General features: G+C 52.6%; 1 non-coding gene across 1 annotated transcript; it reads right to left on the reverse strand.

Annotated features, from left to right (window-relative positions):
- Positions 1–2,431: 2,431 nt before the first annotated feature.
- LOC128946375 (small nucleolar RNA SNORA74) lies at positions 2,432–2,635 on the reverse strand. Its single transcript, XR_008483957.1, has one exon. It is a non-coding gene; the product is annotated as a small nucleolar RNA SNORA74 (small nucleolar RNA).
- Between the last annotated feature and the right edge of the window lie 8,969 nt (positions 2,636–11,604).

Raw genomic sequence — 11,604 nt, forward strand, 5'->3', positions numbered from 1 at the left:
AGAGCCTGGGGCTGACCCAGAGTCCTTCTGGGAGATGTGTTGTGCCACAGCCCTGCCCTGGGAGGGAAATTAATCTCTCCTTTCTATTCTGGGTCTTCACAGCTGCACTTGGTGACATTATTTCTATCTCAGGTTCATTTCCACTATGAAGAAGAGGTCCAATATATTTGAATCCACCTTTGTCATCCTCACAGGCTGTTCTTGTTCTGCCCTCAGTCTCCACTGTACCCAGGACTTCCAGTTCCCATACAGTGATCATGTTCTTGGGGCCTCCAAATCCCATCCTGGGAGATCTCTGGACCTTCTCAAAGGTGCTCAGCCCTGGAGATGTGATTTAAATCCAGGAATGGCTGAGTACATTTTTGCCCAAGATTGTATTGGGGAATATAATACAGAATAATACACTGTATCTTTTAAGTGACTGAGAGCAGATTTAGATTTTCTGTAAGGATGAAATATTTTTTGATGATGGTGGCAGGACATTGGCATAGGCTGCCCTCAGAATTGAAACCCCATCCCTGGATGTGTTTAAGGTCGGGGGCTTTGTACAACCTGAACGAGTGACGGTGTTCCTGGGTAATGGGAGTTTTACCAGAGACTCTTTTCAGTCTCTTCTAACTCAAACCATTTTACATTTCTTTGGTTCTTATATCCCAACTGCTTCTCCACAGGGCTGCAAATACCTACGCACACCCTGCCAGCATTTTAATGTGGCCTAATTCCCAACACTTTCATAAAAAGGAAAGAATTACCATATTAGGGACATGAATTGCCATGTTTATGGAGGAATCATTAAAAGCCCCAAAAGTAAAGAAACTGAAAGGAAGGACCAAAATCTCAGTGTGAAAGATTCACAAAGTGGGATATTGGCAGAGACTCTGATGGTGACCTCCCAGCTGAGGATGGGGGTTTCTGAGTATCAGGATGGAAGGTCGCTCCCAGGAGGAGTCCTTGTGCATTTTCCTCCCCCATGGCTCTGCCCTTCCTGATCCAGCAGCTGTGGGGCAGCAGAGCAGGGGCAGTGCAGGGACAGGCCTGGTTCTGACAGGGCTGTTGTGGTTTAGGAATGGTGCTCCCAATTTACTACACCTACTACCAAGACCATGTGTCGCCCCAGATTTATATTCCCACCATTGCCCCCCCACACCACAGGGGCTTTGCCTGGCCTGGCCCTGATTGAGCTCAGCCCATGTTTCACAGTCAGGGATAACCTGGAGATGGTGTCCAGGGTTCACCCTTGTGTGGCCAGTCCAGACCCCCCTGAGGCACTTTAATCCTGGCTGCCCCATCCTGCTGTCTGTTGTTGTGATGCTCTTCAGTGCCCAACTCTTGGGCACGTGAGCATCCACAGGAGGGAGTTTCACAGCCAACTTCTCCCCCAGACAGAGATGTCTTGCCCCAGTCCAGCAGCCCAGCTGGGTTTCCCTCTGTGCTCCCAACTGTCCTTTTTCCATGGTTCCAGCCACCCCAGAGAGCATTTCCCACCATCCCTGAGTCACTGCAGAGGTGCAGCGCTGGCCATTTCTCTCGCTCAGAGCTCCAGGGATGGTCCCAGTGCTGCAGTGACTGCAGGAAAGGGGACCCCACAATGGGACATTTCTTGGTCAGATACAGACAGGAAGAGTGACAAACTGTCTGTGACTCGGGTTTTGGCCTCGCAGCCCCTGCCGTGGTTTGCAGGGAGCTGCAGTGTGGCTCAGCCCTGGCTGTACCCGGCAGTGCTGGCCTGGGAGAAGGTGTTGGTGCCAGCCGGCCCAGGGAGCTGCAGCGTGTGGGGAATGAGTTCCTCCTGGCCTCCTGCCCCAGGGTGGCACTGCAGGGCCTCATGGAGCCAAGGGGCCATTGTAGCTCTTCAGGGCCCCATGGAATTAAGGGGACTCTTTGGACATTGTGGGGCCTTGTGGGACTGAGGCCATCGCGACACTTTAGAACCAAGGGGCCACTGTGAAACTACAGGGCCTTGTGGAACTGACACTGAAATCACCCAAAAAGAAACTTTCTAACACAGTTTGAGTATCAAAAAGCATTCATTTTTATTGCAGCACTGATCACTTGGAGAATCCTTCCTCCATTCGAGTGCCCCAAACATCATGCGAACAGAGGTTTTATGACACACACAAGTTCCATATTTATGAGCTATAGAGGTTTTATGACACACACAAGTTCCATATTTATGAGCTATTCCTCTGTGATGCTCTACATCTGGCCTGTAGGCCACACAGTATAAATAATTCCAACTTCATAAGTGATTTATTATATAATTACCTTGCTTATGTAATTCGACCAGTAAGAGCAGACCCAGGCCATTGGAGACTCAGGCTGCTATTGGCTGGTTAGCTGAGTAGTAACTGGCTCAGCCAATGAGGATTACCTTCATGGGCCTTCTTATCTATATAAGGAAGTTAGATCTCAATAAAGCTGCCTGTTGCTGCATGAACACGTACAGTCTAGTCACCTGTCTCCACGGGCAGGAGTTACTCCACTCTCAGGCATGCAGAGTGCTGCCAAAACCTGGCACCACTGAGCACAAGGACGGCCTCGCTGGTGCCAGGAAAGCTCAGCAGCACCTTTCTCTCCCAGCAGCATAACACTGGCACAGGCACTGAGCAGCCACGGGCAGCTGACTACTGCTGGGAGACAAAAACCCCAAAACTGGGGGGTTTACAGGGCAGAAAAAACGTGGAGGCACTTTTCTGATGACACCTGCTCTCATCAAGGCTTCATCCAGCAAGAGGAATAGATAAGCTAAACTTATTTCTGGAAAAACCACGTTATTTCCACCCTGAGGACCTGAGGCTAGCACAGGAGCCAGCAGAGGCCTTTTAGACAGCAAAACATTTTTGCCCATTTTCCCAGGCTGGCTCACGGTCACACCTCACCCATGTGGCTCCAGAGCTCTTGCTGTGTCCCACGGGCAGGTTATCCCTTCACATCTGCTCTCGCAGGCTCCAGTGCCCTCCCGGAGCGCCTCCCCGGCTGTCCCAGCACAGCTCAGCACAGCTCAGCTCAGGGTTCCACACGCGACGGGGCCGGGGCACCTCAGAGCTGCTCCTGCGGGCGGGTCACCGCCATCGGTCATCGGCTGAAGGCCTAAAGAGAGGACAGCAGAAACATCACAAATAAGCCATTAGTTCCATCTGTATTCACAAAGCTAAACAGCAACGGCCTGGCTTGTGGCAGAGGACAAAAGCCAGCACACCGAGTGAAAGGTTTAGGAATTAATGCTGAACCGCACAGCCGAGCAACATCCCCAGTCCCCCGGCCGAACAGCTAAATAGGAGACAGTGAGTATTTCAGGTGGCGCCTTCCTGCCCTGGAGCCCCGGTCTCCAGCCCCGCTGCCGCCGCCACCCGTGCCCTGTACCCTCCCCCCCCCTCACCTCATGGCGGCGGTGGCCCCTCATGGCGAGGGAGCTCGGCCCGCCAGAGCCGCTCCTGGCCCTCATGGCGAGGGAGCTCGGCCCGCCAGAGCCACTCCCTGCCCTCATAGCGAGGGAGCTCGGCCCGCCAGAGCCGCTCCTGGCCCTCATGGCGGCGAGCTGAAGAAGCCCAGTCCCCCAGAACCGCTTCATCTCCACACGGCGGCGGGGGCAGAAAAGAGGCGGGCTTGGCCACGTTGCCCAGGTGATTCCACAGACACCGCCCCGCTCGCTTCGGCCGCTCCCCCTGGGGCGGGGAAAAACCCTCGGTAATCAGGCACCGGGAGGGACTTTGAGATCGTCTCGTCCCACTCCCTGCCATGGGCAGGTACACCTTCCACTGTCCCAGGTTGCTCCAGTCCCTGTCCGACCTGGCCTTGGACACTTCCAGCATCCCTGACAGAGCCGGAGCAGGAACACGATCTGTGGAGCTGGGAGAACTGAACTCAAGCAGCGGCTCATGGGAAGCAGAGGGCTGGTGAGCTGCCTCTGCTTGCCCCTGATGTGTTCCACTTCGGGCACAGGAGGTAGAAGTGTCAGCTCAGAAACAGCTGCCAGCAACAAAAATCCAGCCCTGAAATAAGCAGAGAAAAAGCTGTGGTGCTGCCAAGTGCCTTGCTGGGAGAAGCACAATTCCACACTTTCCCTGACCTCCACTGGATGCTGTAACATCAGCCCAGTGCTCTGTGTATCCATGTCTGGGCACAGCAGTGTAACTGTAACTCCCTCGCTGGGGATCCATTCAAAGGAAGTTTTTCTCTGGGCTTTGTGCTCCATTGCGACACTTGAAGGCCTTTCCAGAAAGCCTGGCATCCGTCCCCCATGCTCCTCATGTGCTTATGCTCTCAGAGCTCAGCAGTGAACTCAGCTGGAGCTGCGCCTTGCCTCAGGCAATCATCCACTCCAGCTCTGTCTTCTTCAAATGTTTCATGGTCTATTTTCAGCCCAAGCAGGCAGCTATTCTTCCTGGATGTGGGGTGCTCCTCTCCAGCTCAGCCTGATCCTGCCTTGTCCTGGGAAGCTCTGGGCTCGTTGTGCCCAGGACACTGCTGTGTGCAGGGACAGAGGCTAGTGCTGAGCAGAAGGAGCTCGGTGCTTCCCCTGTCACTGATGAACCTGGTGAGGAACAGGTTTCCCAGCTATGCCCAGTGCAGCACAGCAAAACCTGTCTGGGGGAGAGACAGGTAAGAGCAGACACAGAACACTTCATGCTCTTGTTCCTGGGGGTCTCGCTGCCCATGGCCAAGGGCACGTGCCCACACAGGCATGGATGATGACTCTGCCAAGACCCTAAGCCACAGCTTCAGTTTAGAACTGTTTAATTCATTAGCCCAGCATGGGGCCCAAATTAATATGCTTTGTCTCTTTAATAAGACATTTTCAGCAGGACTGGGGAGATACTTCAAAAGCTTCCTGAATGCCAAATACCAGAACTCAGAAACTCTCAGTGCCAGGACTAGTCTCTCACTTCCCAGTACAGACTCCCTCTGTGTGCACAGCTTTTTCTCTGCTTGCTAGCCTTGGAGGGGGGCTCAAACAAAGGCCTGCACATCATTTGTGAACTTTGGGTGAAAAGCATCAAACCAGATGAAACACAGCAGAGCAGCTCTGCCATGGGGGTGAAGCCCTTTTCTGTCACAGGAATGTGCTCTCTGCAATAGCTGCAGCCAGTCCCCGTTGTTCATCTTGGCTTGCTGACCACTAAACAGAGCCTCCTTTTCTCCTGCAAGTGTCGTGGCAAGGCCTGAAAGGACTGAGATGCTTTGTTCCAAGCCAGATTAGAGATATGAGTTACTACAAAACAAAAGCCCAGCAAGCCTCCTGGAGAGTTCCTCTAGTCTAGACACAGCCTCCCCTGAGCTCTCTGCATCCCAGCACAGCCCTGCAGCTTGTGTTCAAAGCAACTCAACTGGCTCCAGAAGCCTGGGTAACCTCTGTCGAGTGAATGTTCAGTTGCAGCATAAAGGAGGAATCACATTTGAGTGATTTTGCTCCCATAAATTAGCAGGATGGGTTAAACCAGGACATGAGCACTGTCTGCTGGCACAGTGCATCCACTCAAGAGATCTGCACTGGCATGGAGCTGTAGTGCTTCAAAAGACATGTGCTCCAAGCCTGGGGTGGGACATCCCCCATGTAGCTGATGTCTGCAGCTCCTGTGGCAGCAAGAGAGATCCTTTACTGTCACCTCAGCCCTGAACACACCCGTGCCCAGGGCTCACTGCCTGCCCCCCGTCACTGCTCAGCTCTGGCACTGCAGGGCTGGTACTGTGATCCTTCTGTACCAATCAGATTTTGGCTCAACACCATTTGGCCACACTGTCAGTCACTGGAGAAAAAGACAGAGTAGTACCATGGGAAGAGGAAGAAAATTCAGTAAACCTATGGAAGAAAAGATCTGTGGATGTACATCATCATTTACCATGGTGGTCACCTCCAGCCCCACAGCCAAGCATGTTCAGGCTTTGGTGAGAAGAACTTTTATCCCCCTGGTGTCTGTCATGGCTGGGGCCTGTGATGATGACACCTCATGGGTGTTGGTGCTTGCACTGCCCTGTGAGTGACACCAGCCTTGCTTGGCTCCCACACAGCAGAAGGCAGGGCAGCCATGGCCTCGATGGTGCCTTTTCCTCTTTGAGGTGCTGCACCCAGGTCAGGGATACCCCACACATGAGCACAGACTGGGAGAAGAGCTCATTGACCAGCAAAGAAGGGCTTGGAGGATATAATGGATGAAAAGCTGGACATGAGCCAACAGTGGCAGCCCAGAAACTCCCCTGTGCTGGGCTGCACCCATAAAGGAGTGGGCAGCAGGTGAGGGAGGGATGGTCCCCCTCTATTCTGCCCTTGTGAGATACCCTTGCAGAGCTGCTCCAGCACCAGAAGGACCTGGAGCTGTGGGAGCAAGTCCAGAGAGGCCATGGAGATGCTCCCAGGATTGGAGCCCCTCTGCCATGGAGCCAGGCTGGGAGAGCTGGAGGTGCTTACCTGGACAAAAGAAGGCTCCAGGGAGAGCTCAGAGCCCCTTCCAGGGCCTAAAGGGGCTCCAGGAGAGCTGGGGAGGGACTGGGGACAAGGGATGGAAGGACAGGACACAGGGAATGGCTCCCACTGCCAGAGGGCAGGGATGGATGAGATATTGGGAATCAGGAATTGTTCCCTGTGAGGGTGGACAGGCCCTGGCAGGGTGCCCAGAGCAGCTGTGGCTGCCCCTGGATCCCTGGCAGTGCCCATGGCCAGGCTGGACATTAGGGCTGGGAGCAGCCTAGGACAGTGGGAGGTGTCCCTGCCATGGCAGGGAGAGGAATAAAATTATTTTTATGGTCTCTTTTGACCCAACCCATTCTGTAATTCCATCATCTCCTCTGCCTCCACAGAGGGGCCATTTCCACTTCCCCACTGCCATCACAGGATGGCATTCCAGACCTAAAAGCTGAGCTGGCTCAGCTGATACTTGGAGATCTTTTCCAGGCCCTGGGGTGTCCAACCCCAGAAGAAGCTGTGGATTTAACCCTGCCTGCTGAGCTCTTCTGCCAGGTCTCAGCCCTGACACTGCCTTTTAATCACATCCTTTAACGCCAGGGCTGTGCTTTAATCAGCTGCACTGAAACACTGCTGCCGCTACTGTGTAACCTCTGATCCATCTAATTGCACTGATTTAAGCCAGTTACAGCTTTGACAGTGAATGTCATGCAGAGCACTTTAATCTTGACCTGCAATACCTCGGGCTCTTGCAGGGCCTCCTCTGCCTCCGAGGACACGCTGCTAATGAGACCGAGCCAGGATGTAGTTTAAGACATGGACAAAGGGAGCCAAGGGCAAATCATGAGCAAAATGAATCTGACTAATTTTGTTACAAAGCAGTGTTGAAGGTAGAGCTGCTTTTCTTTGCCTGAGAACGATTTGGGAGAGTAGTGAGAATAATTTTTTTCAATAATTTATAGCTTCAAAATAATAACAAAAAAACAAGAGAGAGAAAAATCATTCTTAGATATGTTTTTTAAAAAGAAAGCTTATTTTGAGTTAGGTGCATAAAGCACTGGTGCAGTGTGTTATCCCCTGTGTCTGCTCCCACATGTGAGTGGGTGCTCCAGGCTTCACCCACCAGTTGCTCCCTGCAGGAAGAACCCATGATCCAACCATCTCCTTCCCTGGCCAAGGGCCTGCAGCCTCCCACCGGGGCTTGGTGCCATGTCCTGGGTGCCAGCTCTGCCAGCACAGCTCCCCGGGGGTGGTAGTGGGGCAGGATCTGCTGCTTAGCTGCCTCGGAGGCTGGGGCTGGCTGTGTCCCTCTGGGCAGCTCAGGAAAGGCTGCTCCGGCTGCTCCTTGCAGGGAGCTGGAGCAGCAACCTCACTTGATCGGGGGAAAGAGCAGTCAGGAAAGGTGACATAACCCCGATCAGGCTGCCAGAGGGGTGGTGCAGCAGCAGCAAGGGCAGTGCCACTCTGGATGTGGCTGGGCAGGAGTGTGCCCTGCCTGTGGGACCCTGCCTGTGGGACCCTGCAGCCCCTCTGTCCATTCACTCTTGCCTGGGTCTCCTGGCCCTGTCAGAGCTTGCTGGTTTTGTTGTTCAAAATGCCCTCGGGCAGCTCGAGGAGCCCGTGCAGTTCCCTCTGTTCTGGGCTGAAACTGCTGCACAGCAATTCCTTTTTCCATTTCATCTCTGGCAGAGCCCTTGAGCTTTGCTCCCTTCCTCTTCCACCCTGCTCTCGTCCTTCTGGGCTTCTCCTTGGCCCAGTCTCCTTCCCTGGTGTCCCCTTCTGCTCCCAGCTCCTATTTAACCCCCATCTTTTCTGTCCTCTCCTTCAGTGCTCCTAGCCAGAGGACAGATCACAAACCACAAGCTCTGCTATTCATCTACCAGATCCCAAGCCACTGTCTCAGTGTGATAAAGGTGATCTGCTAATCGTGTGGAGAGGATCCCCCAGGATGCAAACCCCTGCTGGGATCTGTGGCAATTCCATGGCATCAGCCACAGGGTCAAACGTACAAGGGGGGGGTTGCAGCTGCCTTGCTCGAGTGTGGGCACCACAATCAGCCTGCCTCAGGAATTGAGACCTGCACAAGGCCCACCAAACATACCTGTGTCCTTCCAGTGCCCCACCAGGTCTCCTGGCAGCAAGGAATTTGCTTTAGTTCTGTGAGTTTTATAAAGCCTGACTCAAATCCCAGGGATTTCAGGCAGTGCTGACACGCAGAGTGGGGTGGTGTGAGCACAGCCCTGGGGTCAGGTGCTGGGGCAGATGGGTGGGCACATCAACATCAACCCAATGTTTTAGAGCAGAGCTAACTAGGAACAGCTTATTCCATTAAGAAAAAAAGAAAACCAATAATCATTCTTAATTAGGACAGAAACCTCCAGATAGGCTTTTTTAAAGAAAATGCCTAAAAATACCATTTTTGCTTTGATTTGAAAACTATTTTTTGCTCTTCAGACTGTAAAACAATTTGAATTGATGATGCATTTCACAGCAAAAACACATCCCTTTTCATCTTGAAAATGCTGAAATGAGTTGTTACAAAATTTTCAACGTTTACCCCCTTTCTCAAAAAACAAAATTTTTAATTTAGATGAAATATTTTTTTTTCCTAATGGAAAGTCTTGATTACATTTTTACCCAACAGTTCTAATTAGAATTAACAATTACAGCTGATTCTTGGTGGGGTGATAAACAGCTGGACTGCACAGCCCTCTCCACTCTGGGACTTCCAAACAAGCCCCAGCCCTGGCAGTTTAGCCTTCTGCAACATTTTAGACTTGTCTAGTCACTGGAATTTATTTTTCTTTCTTTTTTTCCCACCCTTTCTCCTCTGAGGGTTAGATTTTACCAGTGCAGCATCTCTAACAGTCAGGGAACTTCACAGTGAGTTGAGATCGCATTGATTTCTCGAGGAAGAAGCCGCATACTAATTTTTCCTGTTTTCCTCCCTTGAGGAACACAGGTAACAGCTCCAGGAAGGCAGCTGGGTTTGTAGATAATATGTTTACCCACTGGCTGACAGGGAATTCTGAGGTCTGTGGGACCATCATGGGACACAAGGGGACTTTGGCTGGTCTGGTGCAAGGCTGGATTTGCTGAGAAAGAATGTGGGATTAAAGCAGAACAGGTTAAACCTGAGAGAAGCATCAGGTGAAGATCAGGGGATGGATCAGTCCATGCTATGCTGCCAGAGCTTCCCCCTGCCTCCAGGATGATCCTCACAATCCAGCTCTGTAGGGCGAGGAAAGGAACACTGGAGCAGCGAATGAAGAGGAAATGACTGTGGTGGAGGGGAAGGGAAGATGTCAGAGTCTGCTCTTAAACCCCCAAACCCTCTATTCCAGGCACCGAGGCAAGTTTGTCCAGCCTTTGCAGGCAACCTCCAGAGAGCCAAGAGGCACTGGGACATCCTCTTTCAGGGGACTGGTGTCCCCAGTGCCGCTGTCACTCCTGGACTGCCATGTCCAGTGCTTTTCATGGCTGTTCATCCCTGGGCTGGCTCCACGCTGTTAATGGCTGATCTCTCCCTGGAAACAAGCCCATGGCCTTTGCCTGTCCCACCTCGCCCCTCCCACTCCCCTGCCAAACAGTTATTACCTTCTTGGAAAAACCTGAGATAGTATTAAACGAGAGGGAGGTTTTCATACACAAATGTCCCTGTGATTAATGGATTAAGAGATTCTGTGCAAATTAAAGCCTTTCTTCATACTTTGCACATCCAGCTCTTCAGCTGTTGTTCTTTCCCTTCTAGTCCTTTACAGAAGTCCCTGTGGGCCTTGCTTGCCCCATTCCTTTTCCTGCAGTTTTCTCCCCACAGTGACCCAGGGATTTCCCCCAAATCCTTGTGCCCACTGAGTCCTGGGCAGACCCTGCTGCTCCTGAATCAGCACTGTGGAGAGGAGGATGCTGTGAGCACAGCTTGTTTATACACAGAATCAGCCCAAGAGAGGGGCTGTAAATGCCTCTTTATTTCCATATTTATCATTGCAGCTCAGATGGATGAGGAACCCAATGGAAAGTTTAGATGAAACAGAGAAGAAATGAAAAACTGTTGGCAAGTGGCAGCTCAGCTGAGACTGGCAGCCTCAAGGGCTTCCAGAAGGAAAAAGGCTTTCAATTCCTGCACTGCTGCTCCATAACAACCCCATTCCCCTGCCAGGCCAGGAAGAGTGGGCCAGCTGAGGAACCCTGCCCTCCTATGATCCCACCCCAGGGAGATAGACCTGAGACCCCAAAGCAGCACATTTGGTCTTGCTGATGTTTGGCAGGGCTGATTTCTTCCCAGAGCAGCAGCAGAGTGTGGGTGTGGAGGCTCCGTGAGGATCTCCAGGTGATGGGCACTGTGGTCACCCATGCCACGGTGGAAAGGAGCCACAAAGGCTTTACTGGACACCTTTGGAACATCCAGTGCTGGGTGCTGGTGATGGATGATGATTTAAAGCCCATTTGTGCAGGGAATAATGGCTCATAACCATCCCCTCTCCTTTAGTGGTGTGACACTGCTGAGATGGGTGGTCTCATTTCCACCTTAGGGGAGGCGTTTTATTACTTGTCCCTGGCCTTGCTCCTGAGCCCGTGTGTGCTGTGATGTGGACGTGCTTCAAATGCAGTGACAAGGAGGTGGCAGTCAGGATGTGGCTCCTGGGGGAGGCAGCCAGAGAGGCAGGGATGGTGCTGCCCACAGCTGTCCAGTGATCTGAAACCTTCAGCCCTGGGAGGGACTGACTGCTCCAGGCCAAGGGAGTCTGACTTTGCTGGGGGATAACCAGGACTGTGTGTCTGTGACCGGGCTCTGTTCCATGGGGAGGAGGCAGGGGATTGAACTGTCCCCTTGCTGCCTGCATGGCCCTCTGTGTTGGCCAATTTTTCACCTAAATCCTGGCTTGAGCACCCATAAAGGCCCCTGCCCAGATCATCTGGCATGATGGCTTCTAGAAAAGCATCCCTAGGGTCGCTGTCCCTGCCTAGTCACAGCTGAGCTGGTGGCACTGAAAACTTGAGTTTCCATTCACATCCCTCCTGTACCTGCAGGTCCCTGTGCCCTCACTCGGGGCTTTATTCTCCTCCCTGCTTTCCCCTCATTTGTGCCCGGCTCCAGAGGAGAGCACTGGGAATTGATCACTGTGTTGGCTTCGCTGATTTAATCCAAATTTAACCAGGCGGGAGCGAGCGAGGGCAGCCCGGGGGCCCGGCATGCTGTGAAG

This window comes from Melozone crissalis, unplaced genomic scaffold (assembly GCF_028551555.1).
Source record: "Melozone crissalis strain CALT ecotype California unplaced genomic scaffold, PUWL_Pcris_2 ptg000079l_1, whole genome shotgun sequence".
NCBI classification, from domain to species: Eukaryota; Metazoa; Chordata; class Aves; order Passeriformes; family Passerellidae; genus Melozone; species Melozone crissalis.